General features: G+C 39.8%; 1 pseudogene; it reads left to right on the forward strand.

The window, feature by feature from the left end:
- The first annotated feature begins 18,482 nt into the window (after positions 1-18,482).
- On the forward strand, positions 18,483-20,882 carry LOC101020335 (annotated as a pseudogene).
- The last annotated feature ends 1,653 nt before the right edge of the window (positions 20,883-22,535 follow it).

A 22,535-nucleotide genomic window follows, 5' to 3' on the forward strand; every position in this document is an offset into this window, starting at 1 on the left:
TGATTTAATAAAAGGTAGGTCAATGGCATAACACGCTCTCAAGTCCTTGTTATCTAAGCAAACCCTGAGAGTTCTGATTCCACACACACACACACACACACACACACACACACAAGGTTACAGACTTAAAAAAAATTCCCAGTATACTCAAAAGTCACCATTTAAAAAAGAAAGAGAGAGAGAGAAGTCTGAGTCTGTCTGATTCATAACAGGGGTCTACAACCAAATGTTCTTTTTCATTTGCTTGTTTTTCTAGAAATAGCACTTCAAAAGTTTTTAATGAAACATGCAATTAAGGAAAGAACATTTTCTGCCATTAGGCACTTTGAACTCTTCATTAATCCAGAAACAAAATGGAGATAGAATCAAAAGAATGATATCAAAGCGAATATAGAATTTTGTATCGGGTATGCTCTGACAGACTATGACCAAATAAATATAAGGAGGGAAACACAAAAAGCAAGGTTGACCTGTGCATTTTCCACTGTACAATCTCAGATTTTTCCCGATAGACCTTCCAGAAGGGTGACCTTATATAAATCACTTAGCCTCCCACATATTGGTTTTATCAAGCTACTTAGGTTGTGGAATAATGAATTCAATTACTGGTGGAACACTTTGCAAATATAAAATGCTAAGAGAGACTACTTAAGCCCAAGTCTTTGTTTGGGGCTGATGACGGACAGATGCACCAGGGGAGAACCAGCTGGTTTCAGCAACAGCCTCATCTGCAGCTGGGCTGCAGCCACTTTGAGGGTTATTAGTTGCCTCCATATCCATTTAGAAAATGTAATGGATTGGCTCTCACGTTTAGCTTGCCTTTCACTCTCTTTCCTACTTTTCTAGGAGAAATTATTTTCTCCACTCACCAAAAGTAAATATTGACCTGGTAGTGTACAAATAAATCAATCCAGCAAGCTAATTTTTGTTTTAATCCTTCATTGAAAATAGTAACTTCAGTTCTTCTACCTACTCTACCCTTCAGTGGGTGGCAGCTAGTGGAGAAAGCCCAGTTTTAAGGTGTGGCAAACTTAATCTTTCTGAGCTTGTTTCTTTTCTTTTTCTTTTTCTTTTTTTTTTTTTTTTTTTTTTTTTTTTTGACACAGAGTCTTGCTCTGTCACTAGGCTGGAGTGCAGTGGCATGATCTCGGCTCACTGCAACCTTTACCTCCCACGTTCAAGCGATTCCCCTGCCTCAGCCTCCCAAGTAGCTGGGACTACAGGCAACCACCACCATGCACGGTTAATTTTTTTTTTTTTTTTTTGTATTTTAGTAGATATGGGGTTTTACCATGTTGGCCAGGATGGTCTCGATCTTCTGACCTCATGATCCACCCACCTCAGTTTCTTTATCTCGAAAATGGAGTCATTCCTCCCTATGGCCCAGAGGACTTCATGTGATGAAAAGACATGGATTGCAGAACTGCACCTCTTGTGGTGCCTGACAGGTGGTAGTTAGTCAATAATTCCTTTCTACTGTGGATTTCACAGTTTTAGAAAACCAAAACTTCTTTTGTGCAATTCTCTAGAGCAGTCATCTCCATTTTGAAAATATGATAATCCTTTCATAAAAATGAAAAACTTTCTAGGCCCTCACCTAACAATACTTATATAATACTAACAATACATAAGTGGCAGAAACATCCTATCGATTCAGTGCCTCTTCAGAGGAACTGTATTTTATTTAACCAGCACATCTTCACACATTTGCAAAATAGAAACTTGTATGTGGAAAATACCATTTAGTCTAGAAACTAAGCTTTGGTACATATGTAGGTAGATTTAGGACCTTGCTGCAATGAAACTAACCTCCACAAGTCCAGGCTACAGGTTTAGAACCACTATGTGAGAGCATTCGCATAGTAAATTCTTTTCCGATTCTTTGGGGAGCCTTTGCATTAACTGTGAAGGTAGTCAGGAAATTACTCCATTTGGATTTAGAGGATATTTTACCTTTATTTTCTTTGCTATATTTTCAAAGAAGATAATTTGAAATAACTGAAAACAGGGCTTTTTAACTTTCTCGTCCAACCCTCCTAGCTCATGCTCCCTCCCATTCGTGCTGCAGACTGGGAATGGCCTGCTTCTCCTCTGACAAGGGCAGCCTGAAAACAAAGCCAAGCCACCCTTGCAGAGTGGCTGGGTCACCTTCAGCAGATTTACAGCAGTCATTTGGCCTACTGATTTATTGATGAACAGGAGGAAGAAGAAAAGGCCTTTCAAAGTCAGCATCTCTTAGAATTAAAGTTATATTCATTCATTCATTCACATATTCATTCATTGAACAAATTTCTCTTTGTGGTGTTTACTAATGTATTCCTAACATCTGGAACTTATAACTGGATACATAATAGGTGTTCAATATTGTTTCATTCTTTCAACAAATGTTTATTAAGCACCTACCGTGTTTTATTAAACACTGCTAGGTGCTAAGGATACAACAATGAACAAAACAAAGTTTCTGCCCTTATAATCTATAGGGAAAGACAGATAACAGACAAATATCCAATTCAATCTATACTATAAGGTCAGGTATTCTGGGAAAGGGATGGAACGTGGCAGAGAAGGGATTCTATTTTAGTGGTGTTCAGGAAAAGGCTCTCAGAGAAGCTTACATTTGAGCACAGACCTTACATGACAATTTGAGTAAATCAAATGAGAGTTATAGGAATGCTAATATTTGCTATTATTAGCCTTATTAAAACATGTCACTTTTTTAAAAAGTCTAGTGCCTGGAGAGTTTCTAGATGGCCTGTGGTTTTCAGTCATATGATCATCACATTAACCACTGATTAAAGTGCATTTTAGTTTCACATTGTTTTTCTCTGTAACATACCGGCATGTACAAAAACCAGCTGGCCCTCATTGATTGGTGCCTGGGTGAAGTTCTGAATGCTTTGGCTGGGAAAGGACTTAAGAGCCAAATGCCCATTGCTGGGTGGAGTGACCCAGTAGGCCAGGTCCTGTGGAGAGGAGTCCCCATCTTCTGCACAGAGGTCACCACCGGTCATCTCAGTGAACAGAATTCATCCACACCTTAAAAAGAAGTGAATCACAGATCTTTTGAGGACCAATGTCAATCACATCACATTAGTAAACTGGATAACAATGACATCCTGTCCTCTTGCACAAAGATTTAAAATCCAAAGCAATTCACCAGAGTTTTTAAAGCATGAACTTTCTTCATTTGAAACAGATGTATAATTAAATGCCAGATGAAATACAAAGCATGAAGTAGTGTTTAGTTAATTTATGAGGTTTATGAGGTTTCAATAAAGAAATAATATTCATAATTGATCCAATTTCATTATGTAAAGTGCATGTACATTTGTATAATGTAGAAAAACACCAAAAATTGATGATGACTAAGCACCTTTTGTGTGTATGACACATGCTGGATACTCTATATGGGGTCTCAGATAATTCAGAACCTACCTCATAGGATTTATTTAAGGATTTCCATTCACTGCTGTAAGACACAAATTATTTCACTAGCTTTTAAATAGTTGAGGGGAAATAAAAACCACATACACTGCATATTTTTTTATTCTATTTGTCCTACCTGTCTTACAAGAAGACAGATATCTGGTTCTTATGACCTTGCAATGTTTGCTGTGCTGATAGCACACATCTTCAATTGCATCTGAGTAATAGTCCCTGTTTTCCAATTACATTTAAAATCTATTCACATTGCCTAAACATCTTAATTCAATGATTCATCAAGCATTTATCGAGCATTTACCATCTTCCAGACAATGTTCTGGGTGTTTGCAGTACATCGGTAACCAAAAAAAGAGTCCTGTTCTCAAACGCCTCCTTTCCAGCGGGAAGGGACAAAGGAACACAGAGAAGAAGCAATGGCATAATAAAGAAATGAATTAAATAAGGTGTCAAAAAAAGTCATAGCACTATGAAAAAAGAAAATATAAAGCAAGATAAGGGGAGGCCTCAGGAGTGGGCAAATGTTAAGTATGAGGTTCAGTTTGAGGAAAGACTGGAAGGAGGTGAAGAGGGAGCCAGTGAATACGTAAATATCTAGGGGAGGACCATCCAGGCAGAGGAAACAGCCCAAAGGCAGGGCTCACCTGTTGGAGGACTAGGAAATCAGTCAGTTGGAAGGAGCAGAATAAGCAAGATGAAGAGTAAAAGGAGATGAGTTGAAACATAATGAAGTCGTCATATGGTTTGGGGTCTTGAACACTACTTCAAAAACTCTGGCTTTTCCTTGAGTGCAATGATGGATCATTATAGAGTTTTAGGTGAGGAGTGACCTGGTCAGACTCATGTTTTCACAGAATCCTTTAGCTTCTGTGTCAGGAACAGACTGTGGGAGGGACAAGGTAGGGGCAGAGAGACCAGTTAGGAGGTGACTGCAATCATCCCAGAGAAGGATGATGACAGAAGACAGCGGCCCCAGAAGTTGCAGAGGTGGTATGAAGTGGCCAAATTCTGGGTGTCTGTTGAAGACAAAACCAGCAGACTATTTCAAAGTGGTGAGCCGTGAAAGAAGGAAAGGTGGTGATAATTACTCTATGGCTTGGGCCTCAGAAAAGAGGACAGGGTTACCGTCAGTTGAGATCAGGAAAGCTGAATGTAGAGTAGATTTGGGGAGTAAGATCAGTAGTTCAGTTTTGAACATGGGTTTAAAATGTTTATATGGACACCAAATAACATTTGATGGAATTCAGCTGTTTTGAGTTTCTCTAATCATGTAGTCACAGGATACTTCACTAACACTAAAGACAAGTAGTTTTATCACTAATTCAATTTTCACATTTCTATCTGTATTTGTATTTATATATATTTTTCTTACCCACAGAAACACCATGTGCACATACCCAAGTATATGTGTCATTCTTTATTCTCTGGCTAGAACCTTATCATCTTCTAAGCTTTTTGCTAACTTGTTTAAAAATTCAGTCCTAACATAGGCATGGGCAAGGACTTCATGTCTAAAACACCAAAAGCAACGGCAACAAAAGTCAAAATTGACAAACAGGATCTAATTAAACTAAAGAGCTTCTGCACAGCAAAAGAAACTACCATCAGAGTGAACAGGCAACCTACAGAATGGGAGAAAATTTTTGCAATCTACTCACCTGACAAAGGGCTAATATCCAGAACCTACAAAGAACTCAAACAATTTACAAGAAAAAAACAAACAACCCCATCAAAAAGTGGGCAAAGGATATGAATAGACATTTCTCAAAAGAAGACACGCATACCGCCAACAGACACATGAAAAAATGCTCGTCATCACTGGCCATCAGAGAAATGCAAATCAAAACCACAACGAGATACCATCTCACACCAGTTAGAGTGGCCATCATTAAAAAGTCAGGGAACAACAGGTACTGGAGAGGATGTGAAGAAATAGGAACAGTTTTACACTGTTGGTGGGACTGTAAACTAGTTCAACCATTGTGGAAAACAGTGTGGCCATTCCTCAAGGATCTAGAACTAAAAATATCATTTGACCCAGCCATCCTATTACTGAGGATATACCCAAAGGATTATAAGTCATGCTGCTATAAAGACACATGCACATGTATGTTTATTGCGGCACTATTCATAATAGCAAAGACTTGGAATCAATCCAATGTCCATCAGTTACAGACTGGATTAAGAAAATGTGGCACATATACACCATGGAATACTATGCAGCCATAAAAAGGACGTGTTTGTGTCCTTTGTAGGGACATGGATGCAGCTGGAAACCATCATTCTCAGCAAACTATCGCAAGAACAGAAAACCAAATACCGCATGTTCTCACTCATAGGTGGGAATTGAACAATGAGATCACTTGGACACAGGAAGGGGAGCATCACACACCGGGTCCCATTGTGGGGAGGGGGTGGGGGGAGGGATAGCATTAGGAGATATAACTAATGTAAATGATGAGTTAATGGGTGCAGCACACCAACATGGCACATGTACAAACCTGCACGTTGTGCACATGTACCCTAGAACTTAAAATATAATTAAAAAGAAAAAAAATTCAGTCCTAAATGACTTAATAGATGATCTCTCCAGTTAAAGAGAACCATTTCCCTCAGTAGAATGAGCAGTTGGTGAAATAACTTACTCCAAGCCCACCTATCATCTAATAACTAAACAGAATTTGAGACAGGAAATTCAGAAAGTATATAAGATTCCTATGTTTTCATATCAGGCATAATGGGGCTGGAAGACAATCCATTCTGGTTCCTTCTAATACACCAACTACTAATAACACAGGAAAAAAAACTATTTTGTGAATTATCGTTTAATTTCTTAAAAGTTAACAGCTGAGACCATAAAGTAATTGTGCATAAATAAATACCCACATACTCCACATATGTACACATGTGCACACGCATACACACACACACACGAACTTACACCGCCAAACCAGTGTTTAACTCCTCAAAGTAGTTATGTTGAAAAATAACATTTTCCAATAACAATATCACTGCTTGAAATTCTTTTAAAATTATTTTCAGGTTGTTCAAGAATATTTGGTTTAGTTTCTGTCCAGTTAGACTACCTAGGTTTGGGTCACTGCTTTGTTGCTTACTAGCTATATAACCTTGGGTACATTTCTTAACCTCTCTCTGCCTTAATTTCCTCATCAGTAAACTAGAAATTATAGCTCTGTTACATAGACTGAGTGACTTAATATATGAAAAGTGCTTAGAACTGTTTTGCCGGGCACATAGTAAGCATTCAATAAATATTAGCTTTATGTGGCCCATCTTCTTCATCAGATTTGGCTTTGAGGACAGATGTGATTTTTTACTATTTCCAAAAAGTCACTTAGGGTGTGATTATTGCTGTTATTGAGGCTATTCTATAACAGGTACTGCAGATTTTGTTTACTCTCCCAGCATTCCTCCATAATTTGGGGTGAATAGTTTATCTGTTTAATAATTGTGTTGTTGATGGACATGCCTATATCTTGACATTTGAATATGCCCACTGAAGATTTTGCAGCACTAAGTTCTAAGGACATCAACTTTTAAATAGCTACCAGAAATGCAAATCAATACAACGTTCAAATAAGAAGGTTTTGGCCTTCATTTAAGCCCACGGAAAGGCTATAATAAAATGTACAAGTTGGACCGTTTAACAAAATTCCCAGCCCACTCATTCTGGTTTTTCACTTTTTACATTTTTTAATCCATCCGCATATCTCATCCTCATTTCTTCTAGAGCTCCAGCTAACTTGGAAATGTGCTGCCATTTCTCTTCTCGTGACTTGTAGAGACAATCATTTTTTCCAAGGCCATGCACACCAAGGCTGGGCGAAGCATGTTTTCCACTGTAGCTACTCTGCTATGGAACACTGCTTTCCCTCCCGCTCACCTCTGAAATATACCATCTTCCAAAACAAATGGAAAACCTGCCACTCAAAACAAGATCTAGTAACCTCAGGTCTCATTTCCACTCAAACCAAATTTAGTTCAATTAACGACCCCATTGCTTCAGGTAAGGCCTGATTTAGTGCCCAGTGCTTGGTAACGGAAACTTCAGGCAGACGAGGAGAAGGAAAACAAGGACCCCCAACTTGAATTCAGATTTTAAAGTGATCCAAAGCCCAAAAAAGAATGGTTCAAAGCATAAATATCAGAAAATAACACAACCCTGGAATAATAATTTTTAAATTGACCTTTAGCTTTAAGAGGAGGTTAGTGGCATTTAGAAACCGAATTATGATCCCATTTAATCCTAGTTGTAAACTTAATATTTAAAAGCCCAGACCTTTGGAGGCAGAGGCTGCAGTGAGCCGAGATCGTGCCACTGCACTTCAGCCTGGGTGACAGAGCAAGACTTCGTCTCAAGAAAAAAAAAACCCAGACTTTTTTGAGTTTCATACGAGGGATGTGAAATGCTCATGAATTCACTCTCCCACTGTTGGTCCCCCAAGAGCTTCAGTTGGCATTTCAAACTTTGCTGCCCTAATTCTTCTACTCTGCCCAGCTCTCAAAGCTCCTTTAGTGATGACAAGTATTTCTCAAAAGCAAGCAAATGGTTCTATTTTCAGTATAAAATCAACAAAACAAAATGTATAGTATTACTGAAAGAGAAACTTGAAAAATAGGAAAATGAAGCCCCCTTGTGGACAAAACATGTTTTATCAGGTATGCACAAAATTCACTGATCGTATTTGAATACAAAAATACTCAGTAGAATATATTTCAGAGTAAAATGCAAAGGATTCACCCAAGATGGTCTAACTCCAATTGCCAATTCCAGTTTGTTGGGACACAAATGATTTCTTGTACCATCGAATGACCTTGGAGACCAGCCGAAAGCCCCGTGGCTTAAGGAAATGTTTTACTTCGTCAGGAGAAAGAAGTGTGTCTGAAATGGTGGGACACAGAGGTTAACATTCAGATTGCTGGCTATGAACTCCCCCCAGAGTCTGAGATGTTATCAGCAACTCTGCCCCCACGCTCCCACCTCCTTCTCCCACTTAGGCTGCAGACAGACTTTCTTGCCACCTCCTCCAGGCCCAGATGACAAGTAGGGAGAGTGAGTCATCATGCAGGATAATCCGAATGTCTTGAGAACATGCTATTTGAAAAGTGAGAAACAGCATTGAATCTGAAGACTTGATCACATTTGCATTTGCATAACTGCCTTTGCCCCAGACTCCGCCACTAATTTTGTTATTTTGGGCAAATAACCTCTTGATCTTTAATTCCACCTTCTTAAAATTAGAATAAGAGCAATACTTTCTTTCTGTACTTAACCAGGTCCTTGAGCTTCTTCGCTAACTATGAAGGAAGAAGTGGGAGAACACTGTGGTTCCAGCTCCAACTCGCATTCTAGCTCTGCCACTTGCTGCCACCAGCAGCCCTTCTGCTTTGGACCTTGGAGAAGTGTCAAAGCCTACAAATTTCTCATCTTTAAAATAAAAATCATATCTCAGAGAGTTGTTGAAGATTCACTGGGTAAATGTAAAGTGCATAGAACAATGCCAGGCATTGTAAGTATGATGTAAGTAATAACTATTGTTAGGATCATGTAATGGACCATGTAAATGGTTGTTATTATTACTGTTTGATATGCTCGAAATATAGAAATAAGAAATGTCACTGTCTGAAATAATCTCCTAAGTTTAAAACTTTGCCTGGAAAGAAGTAACTCGTAACCATAACTTTGGAGAAACTATGTTATTGAAAACTGCATCCTCGTGGCTCTACTATTTTGATAAAATGCATATGCTTTATCTATTAGCTTTCACAAAAAAAGTAGACACACCTGATGTGTGAAAATTATTTAATAATGTTAAAGGTTATCAACTTATGAGAACAGTCTGCAATTGATCAATACACACAGTCTTTCAGGAAAGTTTCTATGCTCATTTGCCATTGTTATTATAGATTCTAGTGGATAAAAGAGAAACCACACTCCAATAAAAAAATGAGGGGCAGAAATTAAAAGGATGTCTTAAATGTCATCAATTGCCTACACAGGCTATCAAAATCAGGGAGGCCAATTCCTGGATGCCTCTTGGCTCTTATTCATCAAGTCTAAATTATGTTGACATTGGTAATAGCCATTGTGATTATATCATAAAATTTCAGTGCACAAGACTTCATCATTCTAAAATCCTGACAGCAATTTCATTCACATTATACTATAGACACAAAGAAAGCAACACTGTGATTATATACCCTCATCTACATCCCTTTTTCTTGGAATATTTAAAATTTCATAACGTATTATTTTTCTTCCTTCATAACTTTGGACCACAACAGCAGTATATAAAGTGGATCTGCCAGATTTGCAGACAGTGTCGCTGGTACTTCCATCCCAATCTCCTTTCCTGCTGAAATGAACAAGGCAGAGGGTCAGGGTCAAGGGCAGGCAGGGTTAACCTGCAGGCAGGGCTGGGACCTTGAGAAGTCACAAGGAGACTTCAAAGCTGAGGGAAACAATCTGACTCCCACCTAGAACACAGAGCCCTCTTACATGCGGTGACGTATCCTGATAAAGTGGGACTTGGGGGTTGTTATAGGCTGTGTCAACTCTAGCATTACCCTATAGTACAGTTTCGAGTGTCCTGGTGGATAGTAGTTCCAGTAGATGAACTTCTGGGACTTGACTCAATCCCATAAAAGGACAGATTAGCCCAGAAACAGGAGGAGTGATGAAAAAAATGTGATTCATATCTGTAAAAGAATCTAGCTTTGCTAGGTCAGTGGCTTACAATGTTTTTTCATTAATACCAAAACTAAAGAATACATTTTACAAAGCAACTTAGTATACATATGTATATTCGTATGTGTGTGTGTTTAAAACTCTATATATATCAAGTGAAATTTTCACAAAAACAATATTTATCCTCATTATACACAACACATTCTGATACTACCCATTCTATTTAATTTTTTAAAAAATTGGTTCTGACTCAATTAATTTCACAGCCCACTCCACAGGTTGCAACCTGCAGTTTTAAAATGCTATTACAGAGCATTCCCATTGTAGATAGCAGAGTGGGGGCTCTGGACAAAGACAACCTGGCCACAAGACCCACCCACTCTTCTAACCATATGACTTTGGTCAAGTGACTTAACCTTTCTGTGCCCCAAGTCTGTTGCAGTCTTCGTTTTATTTCAAGAGTCGTTGAGAGAATTACATGAGAAATCATTTAACCACTTATGTGATACTTTTAGAAATGAGCCTGACTCCTAGCAGGGGCTCAATAAGTGCTGGCCTGCTTCTCTGTCATTATCTCTGAAAGGCCTGTGGAACAAAACTGTCTGGCGCTGGGGGGTCCTTATGCCCAGGAATCAACTCTCACCATGGAGAGGTATCTATTCACTCTCCTCCTCCCTCCATCTGCTCCAGTCACATGAGCTTTCCATGTCATCAAACACGTTCCAGACTCACTGTCTTTGCCCTTGATCATTCTTCTGCCTCAAGTGCTCTTCCCTCTAATATTCCTATGACTCCTCACTTCCCAGTCTAATCACCCTCCCCCAGCTTCCCATCTTTACTCAGAAAAGAGTTCACTCACAGGCTGAAGGCTGCCTGTCCTGAGAAAGCCCTGCTCACAAGGTTGGCACTGCACTGGTGTCTGGGAACTTGGCTATTAAAAAGTTTCCCATGCTGATATAAAACTTTCCCTAAATTATAAGGGAGGCTCGCTGTGTCTAAACTGCTTGTATAAATCATATGGTTTATGCTGGACACCTGTTTCCTTCTAGGGGTCAGGGATTTGGGTACATACTAAGCAGAGCGTGTCTACCTAACCAGCTCCCAATAAAAATCCTGGGCACTCAGTATCTCATGAGCTTCCCCTGTATCAATACTTTGCATGTGTCATGACAACTCGTTGCTGGAGGGATTAAGTGCATCCTAGGTGACTTTCCTGGATAAGGACTCTTAGAGCTTGACCCAGTTTCCTCTGGACTTCACCTCATGTGCTGGGTCCCTTTGCTGATTTTGCTTCACATTATTCATGGTAATAAATCTTAGCCATGAGTATGCTAAATCCTATGAGTCCTTGCAAATCAGTGGGGGAGATCTTCGAAGCCACCCACACACAAGCCTCCACGCCTTGAACAGACCTTCCCTGACTACCATCTCTATAGTCTCAGTATTCTTTAATTGCAGTCATTCTCTATCTCCTCAAGTGCTTTACTGAAGAGTAGAGCAGATATTATTCCATTTATAAAATAATTGTATTGTCTTCCCTACTGAACATAAGCTCCATGAAGGCATTAGGCACTCAGTATTTGTTGAGCCTCCGTAATGTGCCAGATACCATGCCACGCACTGAGGACACCACAGGGAAAAGACAGATAAAGCCCCTTCCAAATGGAGCTTACATTTATGGGAGGAGACACAAAACAGATTTGCTTATTTGTTTAATACCAAAGAGTGGTTGGCACTAAAAAAATAATAATAAATAAGAGTCCAGGGATAAAGGATGGCATGATGCTATTTCTTCTGGGGTGGTTAGAGAAGGTCTCTTTTGAGAGCATCACATCTAGAAGCTTGGGGAGCCGTAGTCTAACTAGGCTACCTTCCCAGAGGAGGTAACACACCCACACTTAAAGGGAAGCCGTCTAACTAAATTGTGTACCACATGACTAAAAATCAATAAAATCCCAAAAGTCATTATTCACAATAGTCATAATTTAAACAAACAAAAAATTATTTGGCAAATAAGCTAAAACACCTTGGTTTGGGAAGACTTTCATTTAGCACGCCATGACCATTGCTTAGAATTCGAGAAACAAATTCTTGGATTTCTTTCATTTAAGAAAAAATCAAGAAAGTCCTCCCAAAACTTCTTCTACATCTTTACATGGCTAGTTAGTATGTCCCACAGTAGTACCTAGTCACCTTGAGACGTTAGACACACTGACTTTTAAACCAAAACTATTTGTACACTTGTCAAAGAGAAGGGAAATGGTTCATCTGAAATGTAAAACCTCCACCTAGTCTAGACTAAAGTGAGTCTATCCAATGTAAAATGGCAGCTCTACTGCTTCTCCATCTGTCTAAGTCCAGCTTCAACCAGAGAATATCAACAAGCTTTACAGCCATAGACTCATAGGGCATTAGAACTGGGAGGGATTGAGAGATCACCAAGTAAAACAATACCCCATCCCCGGGGTTTTGCTATTAAGGAAAGTAATGCCCAGAGATATTTTGCTGAAGTTCACATGAGCAGTTTACAAACCTTAAACTCCATTCTCCCAATTTTAATCCAAAACCTTCAAGGTAAGGAACAACTTTCTATACTGATAAATAAATGAATAAACTCAGAAAGAGCCAGCATTGAATGACACATCCTTCAAAAACTGGGAAGTCATGCACTTCCTGAACTGGATCCAGACTATCCAGGGAATAAGGTAAGAATAAAGGAAACAGCCCTCGGCCACAGTTAGTCTTTCTTTTTTCCTTGAGAGAAAACACCCTTATATCAAGGTTGGAGAGAGGCGGTCTGGGCAGACCCTTGAAGCAACCCTGCAGTGTCTGATGGAGACTGTTTCTCCCTAATTCCAAGGAAGGACAGAGACAAAGTCTAGGGTACATATTTTCCCTCTCATGTTTTAACGTTTCTGAACATCCTAATTTGACAGGTATATTTAATATCGTAAAGTTGATATTAAGCTGATGGTGTATCATATGAGACTTAGGAACTGAAAGCCAAGCCCAAAATGGAGCTTCAATTCCTAAAGAGGCCTAAGAGTTTACTACTTATCCTTTGGTTTTCTCCTTCATTGGTCAACTCCAGCACTTCTCCAGTATCTTTCTACATCTCAACCTCCCTATTCCCTCTCTTGCATCTCTCTCATCCTGCAATTCTGTACCATGTAGCCAAACGCCCAAAGCCTCTACTGAGGTTCCCGGGTAAACCCATACACGCTGATAACAACTGCTACAGCTCTATCCCATGAAAGCCACTTCAGTAGAAGCAAGAGGCACAGCAGCTGTGGTACTTTTCTTTTTCTTGCTAATGAAGACACCCCCTGACAACTGGATGCATTGAAAGAGCTTGAGTCAGTCGAGAGGAGCAGGGAAAAGTGTCAGAATGTGGGGGCAAAATGTCAGGTTCAGACAGACTTAGCATCAAGTCCACGCCTCCTTTTTACCTCTCTGTGCCTCAGTGTTCCTGCAGTATAAGTAAGGTTATGAATCATAGACGTTTCCTTAGAGGGCTGTGAAAATGACGCCAGTTACGGAAGAGGCCTGGTACTGGGGAAGCACACAATAAATGTAAACTTCTATAACTGTATTTAATAACAATTGACACCTAAAATTCCTCGTTGTAGCTGCCAACCTATTTCCCAGATCACTTTGCAGAGAGAGTTCAGGAGGCATTACTACAACATGAATCTGTGGGGTGGGGAGATATGGCTGAAAACAGTGGGGCAGCCTAAATTGTGACCAACTGGAACAGACCATCCCAGATTACCTGAGCCATACTGTGGAGTCAAACGATAATGTGACAAGTTCTTAAGGTAAAAACACTATTAATTTTTCACTTAAAATATAAAGACTGAATAATCAATCAAGCTCTAAGATAACTAAAAGCACTAAAAAGCCTATTTCTAGATCCAATTGTTTTGAACAAATAAAAACCCTTACAATTTTTAACCCTGTAAAGTGCACTAGTTACATAGCCTCTGGGGGGTTCCTGGCTATGCCTGCACAATCTTTTAATTGGCCCTAGGGTGCTTTATAAATTAAGGTCAATGGTTTACTGCTTCGTATTTCTTCGCTATTCTCCCTGCTGTCATTCTGCCTCTCCCTGTTACCTATGTGGCCACCACTCTCACCAAAGACTGTTTTCCTGTTTGTATCACCACCACCCAGAGATGGTGCATCTGCTGTGCCAATCTGTAGCTTGGTGGTCTAGATCATCCTTGCCACTTAGAAAATAACCTTTGAGATCTATTGGGTTAGAATAATACTAGCCCTAACCATTATTTTGTTAGTTAAAATGGTCCATTTTTTAACTCCTCCACAATAGCCCCCCCCAGAAAAGCACAGTAAAGAAAGCAGGGTCACAGAATTCTCAGACTAGAAGTCAGGAGACCCCTACAACCAACCAGTTACAGCACCTTAGGCTGCACACTACTCCCTGGGTTCTAGTTTACTCACCTGTAAAACAAGGTTAGGGGTAACATTTGGTCTTCTTTTTAACTGAGAGATTATACATAAAAAATACTATATCATATTGGTATATGCATATGCATTACACATTTATAAATACATATGAAAATATTGTATATACTATAGAATATACAATACATAGATGTGTTTATTTTAGATCAGTTGATCTATTATGTTGGTGCCAAAGTGATTGTGGTTTTTGCCGTTATTTTCAGTGACAAAAACTGCAATTACTTTGGCACCAACCTGATACATCAGTGGCTATTAGGCAACACTGTCAAAACTAAATCCAGCCACATGGCCACTCAGAGACTTACATTGGTTTCTTATTCTTTAGCCATGATGGTAATGAACTTGGGAAACAGAGGGAGGAAGGATAAATGCAAATGTACTTTAAAAGTCAATCTGGGATCACACTGAAAAGGATGAAAGGCTGTCTGAAGGAAAGGGAGAAAATTGCTCAAATGATGAAAACAATATCATGCTTTTCTTTTTTAAAACATTATGAGGGTAAAGTGGCTTTGGAAGCTCTATGTTCCCTCAGCCACTCCACACAGATAGAATATATCTCCATGTTCTCCCATGGCTACAAAATCATCCAAATCATTTCCTAGAATCCGAGGCCCTCATTTCCAGCCTATGCTGTGAAACATGGATCTTTGATTCTAGTGGGTTAGTTTTCTCCCTGCCCTGTAAATGTAGTTTTGAACACATTCTTGCCTCTGCCTACCAGAATCTGCCCCATCCCTTACTGTTTAGAATGCTACTGTTCAATACAGTAGCCACTAGGTAGATGAGACTATTTAAATTTAATGTAAACTACTTCAATTACGTAAAATTTAAAATTTCATTCCTTAATCATACTAGTCTTATTTCAACTACTTTCCAACTGCATGTGACTGGTGGCTACTGTATTGGAAGCACAGATACCACATTTTATCACCACACAAAGTTCTACCAGATAGTGCTGGTCTATAGCAAGGGTTGGCAAATATTTTCTTTTTTTTTTTCTTTTTTCTTTTTTTTTTTTTACTTTAAGTTCTGGAATACATGTGCAGAGCATGCAGGTTTGTTACATAGGTATACATGTGCCATGGTGGTTTGCTGTACCCATCAACCTGTCGACTAGGTTTTAAACCCCTCAGGCATTAGATATGTGTCCTAATGATCTCCTTCCCCTTGCTCCCACCTCCCGACAGGCCTTGCTGTGTGATGTTCCCCTCCCTGTGTCCGTGTGTTCTCACTGTTCAACTCCCACTTATGAGTGAGAACATGCAGTGTTTGGTTTTCTGTTCCTGTGTCAGTTTTCCAAGAATGATGGCTTCCTGCTTCATCCATGTCCCTGCAAAGGACATTAACTAATTTTTTTTAATGAATGCATAGTATTCCATGGTATATATGTGGGCTGGCAAATATTTTCTATGAAAAACCAGAACTAAGTTTAGGCTTTTGGGGCCATGAGACAAAACAGAGGATATTTTATGGGTACTTACATAACAAGAAAAAAGTGTTTTCACAAATTTTTTACCGATAAAATTCAAATGATAATAATAATAATTGAGCCAAGTGTGGCGGCTCACAGTTGTAATTCCAGCACTTTGGGAGGCTGGGGCAGGAGGATCACTTGCACTCAGGAGTTGAGACCAGACTGGGCCACCTCTATCAAAAATAATAAAAAACAATTAGCTAGGCATGGTGGCATGTGCCTGTGGTCCCAGCTACTCAGGAGGCTGAAGTGGGAGGATCATTTGAGTCTGAAAGGTGGAGGTTACAGTTAGCTGGGATCATGCCACTGCACTCCAGCCTGTCTGACAGAGTAAGACCCCATCTCAAAATAATAATAATAATAATTGAATGTAATTTGTTTTTGTAATAGACGCCTACTACTGAGAAGAATGGAATTCTTTTTTCAGGGAAAGCATTTTGCTTACATGAGCTTCAAAGTTAATGTTTCCTATAATTAAATTGATTGCAAATGTTCATCTATAAAAACCATTCTCAGCTTGTAGGCCATGCAAACAAGCAGGCAGCAAGCCTGATGGGGCCTGTGTACTGTAATTCCCAAGTTCTTCCTGGACTGTTTCTCAACAGGACACTATCAACGCTTCGGGTGGGTCATTTCTTCATTTTGTAGGATTATCCCATACATTGAAAATAGTATGCATCCTTGGCCCTCAGGCATTAAATACAGTAGCATCTTCCAGTCAATGTGATAACAAAAAAGCCCCACCACATATTCAAGCTCTCCATCACCCAAAGGGAGGCACCATTGCCAGACAGAACCATAAAATCTTTCTCACATCCACCTTTTCTGCAGCTCTGACCATACAACTTCCTCTGACCTTCTAAATAATCTATTATTAACTATTGACCCTCATGAGCAGTATAAACAAGGCTGAAATTGCCAAATATGTATGTGGGAACATTCATCTCAACCAAATTTCAAGTTGAACACATTCAGATTCCCATGTCTTGACATACTTGATGAATGAGCCCACTATGGGCTCATTTGTGTGAGAGGCTAAGGCTTCTCCCAGAAACACAGTCACACTAAAGGAAGAGAGTCAAGATAGAAACCTGGTCTAGAAAACATGGACCAGTGCTGGGGGAATTGATGGTTTATATCTCCATTCATTCATTCCTTCAACAAATATTTCCTGATCACTCTGCGTTAGGCACTGCTGGAGATCATGGACAAAGGCATGTAGGAGCCATCAGGCTTCCATGCTGTCCTTCCATCCTCAGCCTGTTGTTCAGCGGTCATGCAGTTCCCTCATCTGTCCAACAAGACAAATGGTAGCACATATCTCAGCTGGCTTAAGCCCTTAGAGAAGTACCTGGCACATAATTACAGCAAATACTTACTTTTTGAGCACTTATTGTATTAGTTACAGTTTTTCTTCAAGCCAGTCTTATGGATTCATGCACAGGTTCTTAGAAGAAGAGACAGCAAGAAAGGGTACATGAAAACCACGAAAATCTATTAAATGGAAGTTTTTGGATACTTGAGTGTAAATTGGCATGGAAGGGTTTGCCAGCTTCAATGCTGGTGGTGCTGGTGTAGTAGGTAGTGCTGCTGTGGCAGGGAATGGAGCCACTGGTGTCAGGAGGCTTCCAGCACATCATCCTCTCTGTGTGGGCAACAAAAGCCACAGCAGCAGCTATCACCTCAGGGCTCCTGCTCAGGAGAGGTGTAAAATGGCAGACACCCTGCACAACCAAGAGGTACTTACTGTGAGCACTTGGGAAGTAGCCCTGGGGGATCATCTGACAGCAAAGGGAGACTGAGGCTCCCAGAACCAGAAAAATACCGTCCCATGACTCAGTAGTGGCCTTATTTTACCCAAAAACTGATATGGCCTTGGAGCATTTTTTTTAGTAATAAGAGTTATCATTTAGCCTTAACCATGCATCAAGCACTGCATGAGAGCTTCACATCATTTTATCATTTAATCTGCACAGCTCTGCCTCCATTTCCCCCCACTCATATGAGAGCAAATTAGCAGACTAAGTAACTTGCCCAAGGTCACGTAGCTAATACTGGGGAGCCAGGGCTCATCCCCAGATCTATCCATCCACTACAGAGCCGTTCGCTTAACCACGATGCTGCCAGCCTGGCAGAGGCTGCCCACATGCATGCACCTCCCTCACCTGCCTTGAAACAGCCATGCCTCAGGGTGGTGCTGCTTATGAAACAGAATATGAAGGTAACTCATTGTGATTCCTTCTCGTCTCCCAACAGTACCCAGCAGAACACCCAAGTAATAAGTAATATTTATTTAAAACCGGTGGGAATTTGTCAACTATATATACAGTCATACATCTTACTATTTATCATTAGAAATAATATAAATGAAAATCAAATTGATAGCCCTCAGGGTCTCACGATAAGTCAAAAGCAGGTAGCACTTACCTGAAGGATGTTATTGGCTGTTACCACCGGAGCGTCATCATTTACAGATTCAACAGTCACAAAAAGAGTTTGGGGAAGACTGTTTTCCAAGCTCTGAGCTATTTGCAAAGATGGTGAATTGTCATGAAGCTTCTCGCTGTCATCATGAACATAGTAAATCAATTTATTTTCCACCTGTAACAAACCACAAAATCACCAGTTTGCTGAAATGTGACTTAAAAATACGAACAAATGGTAATAAAAGAAATCCCAATTTTTAAAGTCTCTCTAAAACACAAAAGCACATCCTCATCCTGTGAAGTTTCAGTCTGATAATCAGAGTGCAAACTGTGATGGATGGTATAGATTTTCTGAAATGATACTGCATCCTAGAAATAAGATTAAGGAGGAACAGCTTTTCCAGCACTGGCTCCACTTGGTCAGTGTGGTTTTGCCTTTATGGTGGTGGAGTCCACCCCAGCTGTGGACCGCAAATAACCCTGTACAAAGAGGAATGGAGATTGCCTCTATCCGCCTAGATTCATAGGCTGCCCAGAGGCGATCTTGGCATCAAGGAAGGGAGCACTGAGGCACATTGCACCATCAGCTTCAGAGGATGGCAGCCACTGATTTGTCCCATGGGTTTTTTTCTGGGGAACCAATCTGCCCTTTTGAAGAAAAGACAAAGGTAGAAAGGATGGTGGTGGACTACCTGGCAAATGGTTGTCAGAAAGGGAAATACATCCTAGAACCAAATGGTCATCACTTCAGCAGGGTTTTTTGAAGAATCAAATATTCAATGGGATATGAATGACAAGAGCCTACAGTGGATGGAAACTCTGTGACTGTAAGAATTGTGGAGAGGTCTTCAGTGAACAGTTTTGCCTTAAGACACACATGAGAGCTCAGAATGAAGGGAACACTTCTCAGGGTAATTGTTATGGAAAAGATGTCCTCAGTGTGCACAAGGAAGCTTCTATTGGACAGGAACTTTCCAAATTAAATACATGTGGAAAAATCTTTGCTCTAACTGCAGGCTTTACTGTACATCTTGAAATTCTCAATGCAAGACAATCCTACAAATGCAAGGAATGTGGAAAAGGCTTTAAGTATTTTGTGAGCCTTGATAATCACACAGAAATCCACACTGGTGAGAAACTGTGAATTTCAGGATGTGGGAGAGCCATCACAGCTTCCTCACACCTAAAGCAGTGTGTAACAGTTCATACAGGAAAGAAATCCAAAAAGACTAAGAAATGTGGGAAATCCTTCACTAATTTTTCTCAACTTTATACACATGTGAAAACTCATAAAGGAGAGAAGTCCTTTGAACGTAAAGAATGTGGAAGATCCTTTAGAAATTCCTCATGCCTTAATAATCACATTCAAATTCACACTGGAATAAAACCAACAAGTGTACATACTGTGGGAAAGCCTTCACTAGATCAAATCAACTTTATTGAACCTGTAAGAACCCACACTGGAATAAAACCCTATGAATGTAAGGAATGTGGCCAAGCCTTCGCTCGGTACTCGGGCCTTTCTACACACATATGAAGTCACAGTAGAAAGAAATCCTATCAGTATAAGGAATGTGGGAAAGCCTTCACTATGCCCACAAGCCTTATTCAACATACAAGAATTCACACAGGAGAGAAGCCTTATGAATGTGTTGAATGTGAATGTGGGAAGATCTTCATTACTTCTTCCCGTCACAGTAAACATTTTAAAATCCATAGTGGAGAAAAGCCCTTTGTATGCAAGATATGTGGCAAAGCATTTCTGTATTCCTTACGCCTTAATGTTCACCTGTGAACTCATAATGGAAAGAAACCCTTCATATGTAAAGAATGTGGGAAAGCATTTGCTGTTTCCTCACACCTAAGTAGACATGAAAGAATTCACACTGCAGAGAAACCCTATGAATGTAAGGGTATGAGTGTTATCATTTAGCCCATCGGTTGCCATCTTTAATTACTGGCAATAACACCAAAGATTGTCAGATTTGTCCTAAATGCCTTGAGGTTTAACGGCTCATAGATTGGTCTTAGATGCCAGCCTGAGGGTCTGAAATTAAACCTACAGGTTCTGAATACAACTCCTTCATGGTTGCCTGAGTCTGGGCACCTGTGAAGAAGGGTCATGGATGGTAAGGTCGGTACTGCAGGCTGCCTCACCTTGGTGATTAGATTCCTAAGATCATAGCATTAACAAGTTCTGTATGAGATAAATCACGCAGACTGGTCCCAGCCCCTGTTGGTTAGTAGCTGCCAGTGTGGCACATTCATGTCAAAATTTACCAGGAGCCAAGATGATGTAAGCCCCAGAGGTGGATTGTTAAAAGATGCTCCTCCAAAGGTCTCTTCTGTTCCCTCGGATCCTGCAGAGCATGGCAGGAATGAAACCATCCATAACTGCCAGTAAACTTTCACAGCCGATTATTTCTGTGTCCCCTTCTTATAAAATCTAAGAACTGTGACGGCCTTGCTTGTTCTGCCTTGTATGCCTATTTTAGGTGGCACAGTCTCAGTGGCAGTGTGTCTTCTAGTATAATCCAGTCTCTCTCCTCATTTCTGTTAAGATGGCTGATATAGTCTATGAATCTCATTCATGATCTCTTTATCAGATCATTGTTCAGCCACACTTTCAGGATTCTCTTCAGCACAAGTTTTCTAATTTTTGCAGTATGGATAGGCTGAGAATTTTCCAAATCTCCAAGCTCTGGTTCCATTTTCCTCAACAATTTCTTCTGCAATTCAAGTCTCCTCTTTTGCATTTTCCTGTAAGCAGTCAGGAAGAATGAAATTTCCTGTGTACTTTAACACTTTAATTACAGGTCTTAGTGATACATACCTAATTTTATCTCTGTCAAGCTCTACCTTCCACAAAATGCTAGAATACTGTTCTGCCAAGTTCTTCACCACTTCATATCAAGGGTTGTCTTTTCTTCATTTCCCAATAGCATGTTCCTCATTCCCCAATGACACCTCACCAGAATCACCCTTAACAACCTTATTTCTAGCTTGCACATCAGAATTTTTCCAGCCTCTACTCATTTGTCAGTTTCAAAGCTGCTTCACATTTTTAGCTTTTTGTTTCTTTGTTTTTAATTACAATACCTCACTTCTCAGTACCGAAATCTGCCTTAATGAGCTCAGGCCACCATAACAAAATACCACAGACCAAATGGCTCACAAATTCATTTAATTTTAAATAAATGAGGTTAAAAACAGAAATTTATATGCTCATATTTCTGGAGGCTGGAAGTCTGAGATCAGAGTGCCAGCATGGTCAACTTCCGGTGAGAGCTCTCTTCCCGGTATGTAAATGCCCACTTCCTCATGTCTTTACATGATGGAGACCAACAAATAGGTTGGTCAGTCTGTCTCTCTCTCTTTCTCTCTCTCCTCTCTCTCTCCTCTTTCCTCTCTCCTCTCTCTGTCTCCTCCCTGCCATCTCTCAACATAATTTCATGATACTTCCTAAAGATCCTATTTTTACATACAGTCACACTGGGATTTGGAACTTCAACATATGAATTTTGGGAGTTATTGTTCAGTCCAAAGTACTTAATATTATTCTTTTCCCTTTTAACATAGGCAATCACATAATCTGTAAATAATGGCTCTTATTTTTCCGCTTTAGTTGTTAGGTTTTATCTCTCTATATATATTTTTTCTTGCTTTACTGGACTGATTTCAAGGTCCAGCACAACACCAACTAAAAGTAGTAATACCAGCATAACTGTCTGCAATTCTGCTGAGATATGTGCTCCATTTTATTGGCTTGGCTGTAGGTTTTTATTTTTTTATTTTTTGAAGAGGCTATCTCCAAAGGAAAGGTTTCTTTTTATATCCAGTTTTTACATGATGAATGATTTCTCAATATTTCCTAATTTGTGAGGCTGAATTCCTCTTGAATTTATTGAATGTTTCCTGTGCATCCTCAAAAAAAAAAAAAAAAGATTAAGGAGGAACAAAGCGATTGAGCAATGTGGTGTAGCACAGAGAATGCTGGACT

This window comes from Papio anubis, chromosome 5, assembly GCF_008728515.1.
Source record: "Papio anubis isolate 15944 chromosome 5, Panubis1.0, whole genome shotgun sequence".
Taxonomy (NCBI): domain Eukaryota; kingdom Metazoa; phylum Chordata; class Mammalia; order Primates; family Cercopithecidae; genus Papio; species Papio anubis.